Source organism: Lissotriton helveticus, chromosome 8 (assembly GCF_964261635.1).
Source record: "Lissotriton helveticus chromosome 8, aLisHel1.1, whole genome shotgun sequence".
Classification (NCBI taxonomy): Eukaryota; Metazoa; Chordata; class Amphibia; order Caudata; family Salamandridae; genus Lissotriton; species Lissotriton helveticus.
The window spans coordinates 211,772,819-211,788,089 of record NC_136069.1 but is presented as its reverse complement, the minus strand read 5'-3'; positions in this window follow the sequence as shown (position 1 = coordinate 211,788,089).

Below are 15,271 nucleotides of genomic sequence, written 5' to 3'. Positions count from 1 at the left end.
ACCTCTCAAAGAAGCCCTTATCTCCTTTGAAATGGATGTTTATTGTGACAACATATGTTATTTGCTTTTGCTGTGACAACAGCTGTTCTCTGCTTCCAAATATATTTTCACTAAGATATGAAAATGGGTCCAATTGCTTTATGTTACATTTTAGCAAAACATCTTTTTTCACTTATTGGGAGATTAGCTCAGAATACCAAGGATGTTGTGCTGAGTCCTAACAAGCATTGGCAACGTCTATATAACTTTTCTTTGAGACTATTGGTTCTGCCAGTGCCTTTTTTTCATGATGTACATACAGCATGGACATTGCCAGCTTTGGCACTGTTCTGTATCCATGCCATATGGCACCCAGCTAAAGTTATGAGGGTCAGGCTGCAAAAGACTGGAGGCAGATCCTTCTCCCGTCTGGGCCTCCATGCCCGGAACAGTTGGCCTGTCAAATTACACCAAATTAAAAGTGAGAGGTTTTTCAGAAAGCAACTCAAGACCTGGCTTTTCAGTCTTGAATTACGACATCCTGCGCTCTCTTACATTCTACTCAGCGCTGGGACACGTCTCGAACTAGTTGTGTGGTCTAAAAATCTCACTTTTCATTTCATTTATTGCAAAAGTAATATTATGAAGGCTTGTTTCCTCTGCTAAATTCACTTTTTTCCACATTGTTAATCAGCATGAAATATTTAACCTAAGATCATTTGTGACTGATTCTATTTTTATATGAATTTAGAATTGTATTATATTTTAATGAATTTTTATGTTGATCCTGAATTGTTATTTCATCCTTGACTACCTCTACCCCTGCATCTCGTACCTAAAATCTCATTACTGCATGAGTGGGCTTTCCATCCACTTGGGGAGGGAGCTTGGTGGGCAGTTTTTATGCTTACGATTTGCACACAGTGCTGTCATTTTTGAAACGCACTCTAGTTGATCTCAGTTTTGCTGCCTAGCACTATTTACTCATTGTCATGGCACAAACACCTGCCATTGGTGTGCCAAAGACAAGCCCGTCTGCACCTGGCCTAGACCAGTCACTATGCTACAAAATGTACTAACACCTCTTATGAACTTGGAATACTCCATTGAGTGTGTTACTCTAACAGTCCTCAGACATTTATTATTTATAAAATTAATGAGGTTTTAACTACCTGCTGCCCTCTACTCTATACTGAGAAAGTTAGAACCCACAATGCAGAAGACCTGCATGAAAATGTAATGCTAACACATTGAGATACACCAATACTATATTTGTCGTTTACCGCTACGCATATTCCCCAGTAAAGCATACATTGGAAGTTTTCAATCTTCTCGTTGCTGAAAGCCCTGACATTTAGCTTCTTTATGAAACCTGGTTTACAGAGGAATATACTCCAGATATTCTGGCTGCTGTTCCAGAAAAGTATTATAGTCTTCAGTCTAATAATCAACCGGGCAAGAAAAGAGGGGCTGTGGCAGCAATCATTCATCAAAAATTTAAATCATCCATATTTTAATGTCACTTTGTTCCTAAAATTGACTTTTTAGTAAAAAAAGCAAATTAGTTTTGAAATCCCTCATTAACCTGTATACTTGCATAATGGCTTCTTTTGCCAACATTTCTTTAGCACTTTCAATGAGATGATCTCTCTTTTTTTATTAGATCACTCGAAACTAATTATCGTTGGAGATTCTAATTACAGGCCCAACAGTGAAAACATGTCAGAAGTCCAGAGATTTTATGGACCTATTACATAATTTCAATCTAGTGCAACCTATGCTAGTTCCTACTTATATTAAAGGTCATAACCTTGACCAAGTTTGGACAGCAAATTTCGTACTAGAGGTTCTTCCTAGTATTTGGTCTGATCATTTTACTATACAATGTAATCTTGATGGCCTGCAGCAATAGAACAACCAGCAGTGGATAAATATTCTGGTAGACCCTTTTAGATTTTACACCTCTTCTTAATCAGGATGTCCATCTCATGGAAACAGAGGTTAGTTAATGGCTGCAATTTGTTGAACACATATTTAATAGAAGAAAAAAAGTATCCAAGACAGTATCCAGTCTTATGATAGGGAGCAATACCACCTTGCTCGGATGGGAACACCCTCACTCTTATTGCGTTTCCTCTCCCCCTAGTAGTATTGGTCTGTCGTTTTGATGCTCACCCCTTACCCAGTCCCTCAGTAAGGATGCAACCCCATTACTGTCCCGCCCCTCTCCACCGAATAAGATCCATGACCCAGTCCTTCCCCCTGGACCAATACAGTTAAATCCTGTGCATTATCCTGGTCACATCAGAGCACCAGCAGAAAAACACAGACTGCATTGACGAACAGAAAATAGAGCAGCTGGAGGCCAGCAAGTTTGTGGGAACTTTCCTCGGAAACCAGCATTCTTCAGTCATTCCTGTTGTTAAGGTAGATAACTAGTTAACACCACAGTTGAGCACTTATTCACTGTTGGATTAGATAAGGGCACCATCCGCATGCATCTGAGAGTGCACCCAGTTTTGCTTAAGAGCTTGCTATATTGGAAGCATGTGTATTCCAGACATGCTAGTAAATTCTTTGAGTCTCTAACAAAAACGTTGTGGTCATCCAGGTTATAAGCTGCTGATAGAACAAAGCAGCTTCATCAAAGGTGATAAGCGGATTCTCCTCAATGTTGTTCAGAGCCAATTCTGTACCTTATAGGGGTCTAAACGCATACTGGAAAACATGAAGAATGTTTTTTTGTTTCATACATTCTTCAAGAGTATGTCTCTTTCCAGGATTTTCCTTGCATAATAGAAGGTGGCAATTGGTATGTAGTTAGACAAGTTCTGAGGCTCTGCTTTTTTTGTCAAGAGTGAGAGAACCATTACAAGATTCAATGCACCCATGTATTGTGTCACTGAGAATGGAGGCTTTAATAACACTTATGTCAGCTATACAAGTAGGAAGAAGTTTCTTCGTACAAGCTACTGTGCATGGGTCCATTGTCAATTTAGAAGCCTTTGTTATTTGGGTTAAGCTTAAGAAATTCCTTAATTTATCTTGGTGCCACAATAACGCTTTCAGAGAAGTGCACCTTTTCTGCTAGCGTCATTGCCTAAGATTTGGCATTGATTTCTGGCAATTAGGAATTTCTTTTGTATTCCATGTTCCCACAATTTCTCTGGTCTTCATCCAATTCTTGATTGTGCAGTTTGTTAAAAGGTTTGCTCCCTGGCTTAGAACTTCTAAGCCAGCGTGATTCCAATTTCTTGAGTGTTGGAATGTATATAAAAAAATTCCAGTCATTTAAGTTAGTGAGGAAGACTGCAGCAGCAACTGAAAAAAACCAAGGGCGAGCCCTCTATATCCAACTCACCAATTAAGCAGAAACCAGACATAAACAGCACCCTGGAGATGATCCTAAAAACCCTGGCAGAGGTTCATGATTTGGCAAAGACTACAAAACAGTCCACAGATGCGATACAACTGGAGCTGGCAGCGGTCAGAGCGGACATGCATACAGCTAACAATAGGCTGTCTGATGCAGAACAAAGGATAAACGATATAGAAGATGCAGATCTAAAAGTTAACAAAGACCTGAAAAACCTAACTAAAATCACAGAGACCCTCCAGAAGCAAACGGCAGAATTGGAAGACCGCAACAAGCGGGGAAACATAAGAATCCTAGGAGTCCCGGAAGGGGCAGAAGACAAAGCAGGATCTTGCCTGGCCTTCCTGGAACTCATCATACCAAAAATAACAAACCTAAAATTTGACCATCATTTCGAGCTTGACAGGGCTTACAGAGTCCCTGCTTTCAGATCCACAACTAAGTGCGCCTTGCCCAATAATTTCCAAACCCCTGAGAAAGCAACATACGGAGGCCATCTTTAACTTTGCGCGAAGAATCCAGCAGATCACATGGAGTGGCCAGAAGATCATCTTCATGCAGGACTACTCCAAGCCAACAGTGGACACGAGAAAGGGCTTCTTAGCCCTACGAGACAAACTGAAGAAGAGCAACATTCAGTTCTCATTTGCCGGGCCCGCAAAGTTGCACGTTTTACCATGAAGACTATCAATGACCCAGAGTGTCACATGCTTAGGTGGTTCCAAAAGAAGAAAGCTCAACAATAGTATCCACTGGAGGAAACCTCCTCGAGCAAAAGAAAGACATCTGAAATACGAATATTCTGGCAAGACTTTATAGAAATGGCACAGTTGCCCTAAACATCTAGAGAACACCAAAAAACCCAGAAAGGCAGAAAAATTAAATAAAAGCCAACTTAGACCAAAACAAAGTGCTTTCTGAGATGCCAATTGCTGAAAAGTTAACAGCCAAAACCACCGTTGATGAGGCCTTTCTCTCTCATTCACCAACAACTCAACCCTTCATAGCCACTTTTGCATTCTTTTAAAAGTGGTTGATGAATTAGCTGTTGATTACCTTGCTGTTAACATCTCTTAGTTCACACACTGCAACCACAGCACCCTAGTCATGAAAATTACACCATACCATAAACAAGGCTGAAAACCCCAGCTGGACAATTCACAAAGTTGAAAAATCGGCCAATGGGCCTCCTACACTTTGAAAGCTTCACAACACATCCCCTGGCAAAGCATCGCCTTTCCCACCATGCACTGTATTGCAGTTTCATTCAGAAGGAGAATCTCATTAGGAGTGTTCATTTAGGCCAGTTACCAACCTGGCCCAACTTCACATGGAGTACCAGGGAGAAGATGAGAAGGAACAGTATGAATGAACAGGTTAGAAAACAAGAAGACTAGCCCTGCAAGTATTATGAAGGTGGAAAAGATGCGGAGTCACACAGGGAATATGGTCATCATCATTCCAGATTATATGACGAATATTACATAGCACCACAATATTAGTCCACCATGCGGAGGGTCCCAGTGAATTCAATAAATGAACTGCATCTGATGTCAGATTATTAAAGGTTTCCTTCCTACTTCTGATTAGACACGGTGTGCAGCAGCCCACTCATGTTCCTGTTGAGTGACAGTGAGGAACTCATTAACCTATGTTCCAGCCTTTATCTGCAGTTCATCAACCTCTGACATGAAGTATCCTGGTACCACTGCCACCGCCCCCAATGGTCACATCCCATGATGACCATGAAAAGGAAGTACTGTCGTGCCACATATTTGGCAATCACTAACGATTGGGCCTTCACACAACAGGATCAACCCTCAAAACAGACCGGCAGGCCTGCCACGGGACGTAGAGGCTATCCACCACTATTATATAGAGACAGATTACTGATATCACTGCTGGTCAATAACAATACATGAGTGACAATATGGAAGGAAGCCTGGAGAGAGCAACTTGTGGTGGAGACACCATTGGGGGGATAGTGATGCCCTAGTAGTTGAATTAGGCAAACCTAAGGGTTTCTGAAGATAAGACTTCATACGAAACGAATTAGGAGATGCATGGTCAGGGGATGAAATGGTCTCACTAAAAACCCGACAACAAGGCCATCACCTGGGAGATTTTGAGACCTTTAGATGCACACGCCTATTCGACCCACATCACACTGGGCACTAAACTCACCGAATCCTCTCTGCTAGAAGATAGGGTTTTGTCTAATCCTCTAAACAAGCATTGGCAAAGCCAATAGGTCCAGCTTTGGCTGCTGAGCTATTTATAAACTTTGGCAGTGCTTGTACTTTTATTAAAAATAATTATTCAAAGTAAACAAAAAAAAACATTGAAAAATGGCTTCCCCTACATGTCTATACATGCACCTGAAGAGATCGGACAGAACACCCATCTATGTATATATGATTATGAATTTTCACAAGGATTTTGTTAATCATCCTTTATAAAACAGGCTTTTGACCATTAAACTGTAGCTGACTGCAGCGGCATTAAATGGGTCAGGCAACAGACAATATAAACATTCAAAGAGAATATAAACATATGCAGAATCTGTGGGCTATGTTGCTCCAACATTTTAGTAGAATTTGTATGCCATCTAGAGGCAGAAGAAATAATGAACACAGCCACAGATCAAACGAAAACAGCTTCCCTGGTGCATGGCCTGCAAAGGGATGAGCTATGCTAAAGAAGACTCCTATCCCACAAGTAAGTCTTCCCCGTCACATGAAGAGAAACATGCTTAAGGGGCATGGTTTCGCAGAAGAACATGCCATGAAGGTCAACTGATGCGTCACCATTCCCCATTGGGGAGAATATTGTTTGTAGGGTGGACTCAATAGAGACATGAGAGCAGCTTCGTGAAGAAGTAAGGAGGGATCAGGGGCACGAAGAACCAACCACACATGTCAATCATAGTGACTGAAGGCAGTCAAAGACAGCTCAGGCAACAAGATTGCCAATCTGCCCTTACAGTACATTTCAGCAAATTGTCACCTAAACTTGTTATTTCAAATACACTCATGATCGAGTACATAAAATCATTACATGACAAGTCATAAAAAGCAATAACAATAAATTAAAATCAAGCTCAAATAGGGATTAATCACTCTCACCATTTATTTCTTTTCCATCCACATGAACATTTTTACAAAGGCATCGTTTAAAATGGGGTCCTCTGGATTTAAACTACAGATTATGGCTTGTTCTGGTTTCTTAGATTAAACAGTTTTCTGAGTATATTATTCTCCAATCTGACAAGAATCCTGGACAAAAACAGACCAAATGAATTAATGTTTTATCCTATAGTTTGCAGAGTCTACAGATGCGTCTCCCTAGTAATTGATCGAGACGAGATCAAGAGAGTGCAGCCCGCCAGAATGGAATAAAAATAATCTGTGCTTTAGAAATCTTGAATATCCAGTTGAACAGTAAACTTGTGCATGCAAGGTCATATAACTACTAATTACCATCCAATCATGTGAACGTTTTCAGAATGTGCAGATCCTGGCAACGTCATAATTTCCTCATGTTTTTGTTGAGAAGTTTAAGTGACTGGTGCACTCACTCCATAAATTTGCTGCTTGGAGGTTAATCAGAGTTTCTTCCATGAGTCTACGTGTAGGAACGTTTATGCCACTGCTGGTTAGTTCGATTTATTCAGGCTATGGTTTTGTAATGATCGGAGTTTAAAAAGGCATTTTAAAAACTCTCCTGTGCATGCGATTTCTTGCTTTATAAGCCCAAACTCCAAACAAACTTGTGGATTTTGGCATCCGAAATAACATTTTATTGCAATTTTCAATTATTTTGCCCAAAATGTATGCCTCTCAACCACGGTGAGCTTCACTGCCATAACCGATTGTGGGAATCAATGTAGCGTCAGCAATCTTCAATAATGAACTAAGGACAGGACCACTTAAGGTTTTGTAGAGTGAAGCGGAAGTAAGAGCACACACCTTTGCACGTAGTTACTGTAAATGAGTCAAAAATGTAACACCAAAGTATTTATATTCTGAGACTTTATCCACAAATGTATTTTATAAGTACCAGGCAACCTTATTTTTTTTATCTCTTTTTCTATCAAGTATTGTTGTTTTGGTTTTACTTAAATCTATCTCCACCTTTTTGGTGTCAGTATTTGCTCATACCTGGGTAAGAAGTCTTTGAATGACAATTTGTGTTTTATTTACTAAACCCACCAAATGTATATATGTGGACATATTAAGATAAACTTTAACACACAATAAATGTCTCCCATTTTGGGCTATGGCCTGAGAAGAAATCTTGATTTGATAAATTCCGGCATCATAGTCTAAACAAAAGTGTGGACACCCTTGTGTTACTAACATCAGGCATATGAGTAGCACTCGGCTGTTCCCCTACTAAGTTGGCACTGTACAACTATGGAAAATAAACAACTTCTAAGGGTAACAAACAATAATATTTTTTCCCTAAACCCTTACCATTTTCTCCAGAGTGTTTTACGAGTTTCTCTTTTAATGTATGCAATGCTTACAGTGGTGTTGAAAACTAATATGGCTCACTTATTCATCCTCTCTGGTATGGAAGAACTGTGCTGGCACGAGATTTACTCGCATCTGCCTGTCCATTCGGGCTTGATTCAGTATTTAATACTTGTTCCTTTATTTTTAGCCTGCATTATATGCATCTATGCACGTGATGAATTTGTGCCCCTCGGCTATATTGATTAATCATTTGTAAACATTATAAATCCTTATAACACGATTACCCTTCGTCGTATAGTGAGTTCTTATATGGTGGGTGTAGGACTTGGCCCTTTCCCCAGAATTTTTCGTTTTTTATTCCTTTAATTTAGGGTGCCCCCTATTGTAACAAAAGGGTATAGGCCTTGTGTAGTGGAGAAAGCCCTGTGTAATGTCAAGCTAATGTTAAGGTGCAGGTGCCCACTTCCCCTAACATGGCTGCCACTGACCCCTGCTACTGTAGCGCAGTCTTTGTGGGCGCATTCTAGTGGCCAGTAGCTGGCTAGAACCCTCAAACAATGTATCAATGCTAGCCTGCCAGCCTGCCCATAGCCAGAATGGTGGAACCTCCTAGAACCTTCTGGAACAGGTGAGGTGACACCAACTGCCACTGCCAACTGTCAACTGGCACTAAATAAGGAAAGGGAGGAAAACTTTCCTGTCAGACTGAGGGAGCACAGACCTGGGGAAGAACCTACGCAGGAGTTTTAGGCAGTGGGGCCTAGACAGGGACCTATGACACTGGGAGTGACAGGGCCTAGGTGCTGCCTACCAAGTGTTGAGGAATCCTGAACTTACCCCCTGATCTGGCCCGGCGGGAGGGGAATCCAGAGTCCACCTGAGGAGACCGGCTGAGGAGATTTGGTACCAGCCATCAACTCCAACCCCCCCCCCCCCCTTCAAGGAACCCAGAGACTGCTATTTACAAGGGCGCAAGAAACAAAGCGCCGAGAAGAAACCAAATCACCACAGGACTATTGAGAAAACAACCAGGTATTGGCGCTGAGTCACCCTCCTGCGCTCCCTGATGCCACCTGGGACCCCCTTTTGCTGGTTTGCCACTGTCGTGTGGCCTGTCCTGTCTGATCTGCTGGTTTGCTTCCAACTAAAATAAACTGCCTGCTGGCCAAGCGCTCCTATTCCCTAGCGCTAGCACCCTGGACTACCTGTCCTGCTGGCGCTACCTGAACTGCCTTATTTATGGGAATGGCCCAAGAGAAGCGCTGTGCCTGCGAAGCGCTGGGGCTGTAACTCACCCTGAGTGCCCAGCGCTGTCATTTGAGGATCTGTGGCTGCCAGGAGCGCTATTGTGGAAACTGCCCAAGCGCTACTGCTGTCTGAGCGCTAGCTCCCAGAATTGCTGTGTCCCCTGCGAAGCGCTGTACCAGAGAAGCGCTATCTCCAGGACTGCCATATTCCCTTCCCCTACAACTGACACCAGAAAGCCATTACCAGTGCTGTTACTGCGAAGCGTTGTGAACCTGAGAGCTCGGCTGCTGCCTGGGGACCCTTGAGGTACTGTGAAGCGCTGTACATCCAGCATCTGTCATCAACTTCAAGCGCTGCATCAGCGAGGCGCTGTGTGCCCAGGACCTGAATTTCCTGCATGGCGCTGTGTCAGAAGGCTCCCTGAACAGGGGAATATCCCCATTGGCCCCTTCAAGTACTGGAACTGGGCTACGGCCCCCCCAAAAGACACCGTGGGGGCCTCAGCTAATAAAAGTTAACCCCTGCCTGGGGTACAGTTGCATGCCAGTTAGTGTAGCCCTATGCATGTTCATGGCTGAGTAATGCAGCGTTTATTCTCTCATGAAATGTTGAGCCTTTTTATGGGGTACTTACCTAATGGAATGTTTTATACTCCTGCCCCAGTGTTCTAACTTCTACCTACCAACAGGGATACTCTTGAAAACTGAAATGTTTTATCCCTGCGTCAAGAACTGCAGAGCAAGGAATTGGTTAATTGTGCCTGTCTAATGAAAGGTTTTGTTCCAACCTGAGAATTCCTGCTCATGTGCCATTGTCTTACTGGTTCTTAGGCACAGGTTTAGATATAATTAATAGAAGGTTGATCCCTGTTTAAGGAGAATGTTATTCTGGGTAAATGAAATGTTTAGTCCTACATAATGGGTTGTTATTTTTAAGCTGCAGGAGCTAGGAAAACCTTATTACAGGCCCTGCCAATTCGAGGAGCTTGCTGCGCAAAATTGCTAATGGGGCCTGGGTTCTAATGACCTGTTTATCCCTGATTAAGGAAAAGGTTACTTCTGCTAATTGAATGTTTTAACCTTTATTGAAATAAGTTATTGCTATTGAGAATATGAATGGCTCTACATGAAATGTTGTTCTTACCTGCGAACAGGATAATTCCTAATGAAAGGTCCCTACTAGATTAAGGGGGTGTTTACCCTGGTATTGGACTGTTTTAGAGGTCCCAAGGCCCACAGTTTATAGGCCTCAATTCATAAAAGAATAACCCCTGATTAGAGGATGTAATAGAATGCCTACAGTACCAGGATGAAGAGTATTAGCGAGGGCTAGGCCCAAACCCAGGGATTTTCCATATTTCGCCTAGTGTCCTGTTCAGCCTAGGCCTTATGCATGGTTCACCTGTTATTAAATGTTTACTTCTGCTCAGAGAAGTGGTTACTTCCTGGATGAAATTTTGGTGCATAACTAATGAAAAGTTCTATTTCTACTATGGAACTGCTTAAGGCTCATTCCTGCTGGGAGTGATTCTTAAAATGATTAATCCTGCACAAGGGGATGTTTATTCTTAATGAAATGTTTTTCTCCCCTTTAGTGTCACATTTACTGGAAGCCTACAGTTATTTATTTACATGTTTATTGCTGTGGAACGCTCACCCTTGCTTGGTGAGAAGTGGGTAAAATGCCTACAGATCTAATAAGATGCAATGTAATTTAGTTGCCTTTGTGATGTAATCCTTACAGGTGCTGACAAGAAGTAAGGCTGAGGTCAGGCCTGTGGTTATTTATTACTTAATATTTATTCCACTAAGTATTTATTTCCAAGTGTTGAAATGCATGTATTTGAAAGGAAAACTAATAAGTAATTGATACTGTAATTTTTGATTACCCTGACTCTGCTCTATATAAAAGTTATCTAATTTTTATACAAACTAACTGGAGTGGTGTCACTCATTGCGTGCCCATTTTTACCGTCTCAGTGGTTGCGTGTGCTGTATGGTCGCTTAACACATAAGCTTTTGGATGCCTACCCGCTCGTGCCATGCTACCCTCGGGGAGCTGGTGAACCCAGTTCCAACAGTGGGTATACCAACTAACATCACTCTACCCTCGACCGGACTAGTAAGGTGCGTCTTAGCAACCCAGCTCTGTTCTGGGGATCTGTGGCACTAAAGCAACCAAGCTTACTTAGAGGAACATGTGTAAACCATTTACCAACACAATAACTCCTCAACAAAGTAAAGGAGACGACACAACAAAAGGACACCAATTTATAAAGATGTATTTTTTATGAATTTTCAGACATCTCAAACTTGGAAAATGACCAGTGTTTTACAGAATTTAGAAAATTTAAAAATACTTTTGGTGTGAAATAATGCAGGATATCTGGTCGCCCAGATTCTCAGGCCCTGAAAGAAACTGGTTCCCAGCATAGTGCAGCTACCACAGTTACATTTGGCCCACAACAAAGGGCAAGTTCCAGTCAGGGGGAACCTGACCAAGTGGCAAAAATCAGACACCTAAGTTGAAATGTCAAATCAGGACCAAGTTCTATATTCTTCGGTCCTGCAGCCCCCTGGATTCTTCCCCTTTTACTGTACCCTATATTTTTGCTTGTTGTGGACCTAAGTGTATTGCGCTCCTGCTAACCACTGATTGTGTCTGTGCTCCCCTTCCAACATGGTGATATTGGCATATGCCTAATTTGCATACCTATCTTAATTACAAGTCCCTATTTTATAGTACAGAAGAAAGCACCCAGTGCCCATAAGTTAAATGAAATTGGTGGACTTCAGCACCATTTGTGCCACCAACTGCAGAGACAAGAGTGCAAACATGACTGTAGGCCTACCATTGCAGACTGGTTGTTGGAGTTTTATACTGCAAATTTAACATGACAAAATAACCCCTTTAGATAGGTCAAAACCTTACATTGGTCACCCCTTTGTAGGCCATCTTGCCCATAAAGCATGGTGCATGGTATTTTTTTTAAAAAGTGTGACATGTTGGAATTTAACGTTATACATACCCTTACATGAAAAAGCCACAAATATTACTTTCACTAAAGCAAGGCTGGCTGTCCTGTAGGAAAACAGAGGGTTACATTATTACATTTAATCATGTTAAGCTTGGTTATTAAACAGCTACATAAATCTATTTTAATAGCTATTAAAAATCCAATTTAATTGTGAAGTTGCATTTTTGATAACTATTAAGGAACAGGTACTTTTAGAAAGTTACCTTTCCATGCCTTAAGTCTCTGGAGTGAATGGGATGAGGTCTGGAAACTGCCCCTAAAGCAGAGAACAAAGGACTAGGTGTGGGGAGGTGATGGTGTTCCATGGACAGGATGAAAAGTGTGGTTAGGCCTTCCTTGGTGCCCCTACTCTAGGCAGGCTCCAATCAAAGTGAAACTATTTAACATTACAATGTCAACTCCTGTTTGAATGTCAAATCCTGGGTGTATAGATAGAGCACTTTGTTCTACCAGACATCGGTCTGTGTTTATTGGGGGTATAGTGACTGCCACCAAACTGCATTTTAGTGTAGGATGCGGGAAAACACGAGGATTACCATAAACATACTTCTTTATGGTCCAATTAATTAAAATCATTACAATAAAAACACGATTCATAAAACAAAATTTCTTACGTTCCTTAAAAATATTGAGGAAGTGTTAACATACCTTTATAACCATTGGAAGTGCATAAAATATAGAAAATATTTAATTCCTAAACTGATAAAAACATTACATTTCATTATTAATCACCATGCATAGTAATTAAACCATCCATACAAATAATCTTTTAATCCTCTCTCTGGCATTTAAACAGCCCTTTAAAAGAAGCTATGCATAAGGTAACACATTCAATCCAATTATAATCTTAATGCTCAATATATAAAGTGCATCCGTGCTTCTTAGGACTTCCTTGTACCTTAGATACTATATCAGCGACAGATAGACATAGTTGGAATTTATACAGTTATATCATCAATATAGGAAACACAATATAGTTAGGTCCATTCTTATTGCACGAGCAAAACATCGTCCCAAGACAGTTTTTTTTCTCAGCTACAATGATAAATTTAACAAAGTAAACTTAAATTGATAATATGCCCTTGAAGGCACAGTATTATTGCTTGGCGACATGTTCTCACCCCTTGTTCCTTGAATATTGGTTTTAAAAGTGTTTCTTTCTTGAAGCAATTTGGGGCAAATACATACAATGTGCAGTAATGTTTCATTAGTATAACCACATATTCAACATTTTTGTGATTGCCAAACTTGTAACCCATCTAGTTGTCCTATCTTTTGTTGGATAGTGGCCAAACCTAAGCTTGAGCAATATATCCCTAGGATTGCCATAATACAAACCCCAGCCATCAGAGCCGGAGTTTAGTGTGGTCAAAGACTTCTGACATCGTGAAATTGCCCAAAGAGGGTAGGGTTGGCCCAGGGAACGTTTACCCCATTGGCTAGGGTGTGTCCAGGAATAATTTCCACCCATTAGCTCATGCCAGGCATAGGTGTGACCTCTCCAGGCACCTACTACAAAACACTACTGGACCTTTGGGAGATCAGAAGACTGAACCTGCACCCTGAGAATTTAGATCCCTTAATGACTAGACTTTTTATCCCTTGCTCGCCCTCTTACACCCAGGACAAAGAAGAGCACACCATGGATCATGAGGCTGACCTCTTGTCAAAGCTACAGGGACACGAGGTGCGGTCCTGAAACTGCTCAGCTCACCAGTGGCAATTGGACCAGGACTGGACTGGACTCTGCTGACACCCTGTAAGTCTCCAAGTGCCTCCCCCAGGGATTTGAGAAATGTACTCTGTGGTGGATTGAGGTAAAGTCCGAAAGTAAAAACTGACCAGTATAAATCTGGTTGGTGTATCCGACCCGCATTCCATTGCGGTCAGTGTCAAATTGTGCCTAGGTTCCGGTCTACTGCAACCATTGACTATCATTGCAGTTTATGCTTCTTGGCACACTTCATGCATAACATCTAAAATCTGATTCCCCTTATTGGATTTTTGCCATTTTGGTGTTATTTTATTACATTTCATTCTAGTTTTCCAATTTTGTTTGGAATTTTTGTGTTGCATTTTCATTTCATTACTGTTTTGGCACTGCACTGTATAAATAATTTGCACACTGCCCTAATTTAAGACATTATGTGCCAAAGCAACCAGGTGGCTGAGCTCAGGTTAATTTAGTCACTCACCCCTTAATAATAATACAATTTCTTACAATGGTTATTCTGCATGCTGTTCTCCAAATGCTTCAGAATGGCAAGTACATGATGTGATTTGCAGGACCCATGTTTCACATCCCAGACATTACAAATATATGCAGTTTTAAGTCGCTGGATGCCACTATCCGCTCACTGTGCTGCCTGTCACCTCAAGGCAAAATCAAAAAGGATATGACCACTGTAGCAGCATACTGAGGCTAAAACGACAAACATTTTCATAGACAATTGGCTTGAATATGGCAAGTCATCCTACATTGTTATGTCATCAAACGACTCCTGTCTGAATCTATTTAGTCTTTTACTCAATGTCAAATTGCACCTAGAGCTTTCCAGATGCATTCAATTTCTTGGGATGGTTCTGGACATGGCTATGGAGAAATCTTTCACATCACAAGATAGAAAACAGAAATTACAAGCTCTGCTTTCTTGGGTCCAAATATTGAATCCAGCAACTGTCCATACTTTCAAGCAACTCTTGATCAGGTCCAAATACTTTGGTAATTACTTATTGTATGCTCAGTCAGTATGTGGCCTCTGCAGGAAGTGTTGAATGCTCATGGCTTCAGGTGTGTAGCTCTTTCATTCAGATCGCGACCATAATCAAGACATTGGAAATGTGGAAGAAAGGGATTCAATATGACAGCCTACTTTTCCAATCCAATGTGATGCTGTCCGATAAATTTCTAGGTGGGCGGGGAAACCTCTTACAGTTCCTGAAAGCCTCAGGCCAATGGTCGGAGACAGTGAAGCAGCTGTATATAAATAATTTAGGGTTCAGAGCAGTCAGAAGACGCATACAATAGTTTCTTCTAAAACTAAACAAGGTGAGACACAACAACTATACTTTAAGTAAACAAGGGAAGAGTTACAAAGTATTTTCCACTTTCAGAGTTGCAGCAAAAGGATTTGGATTGAGCCATAAATCGCA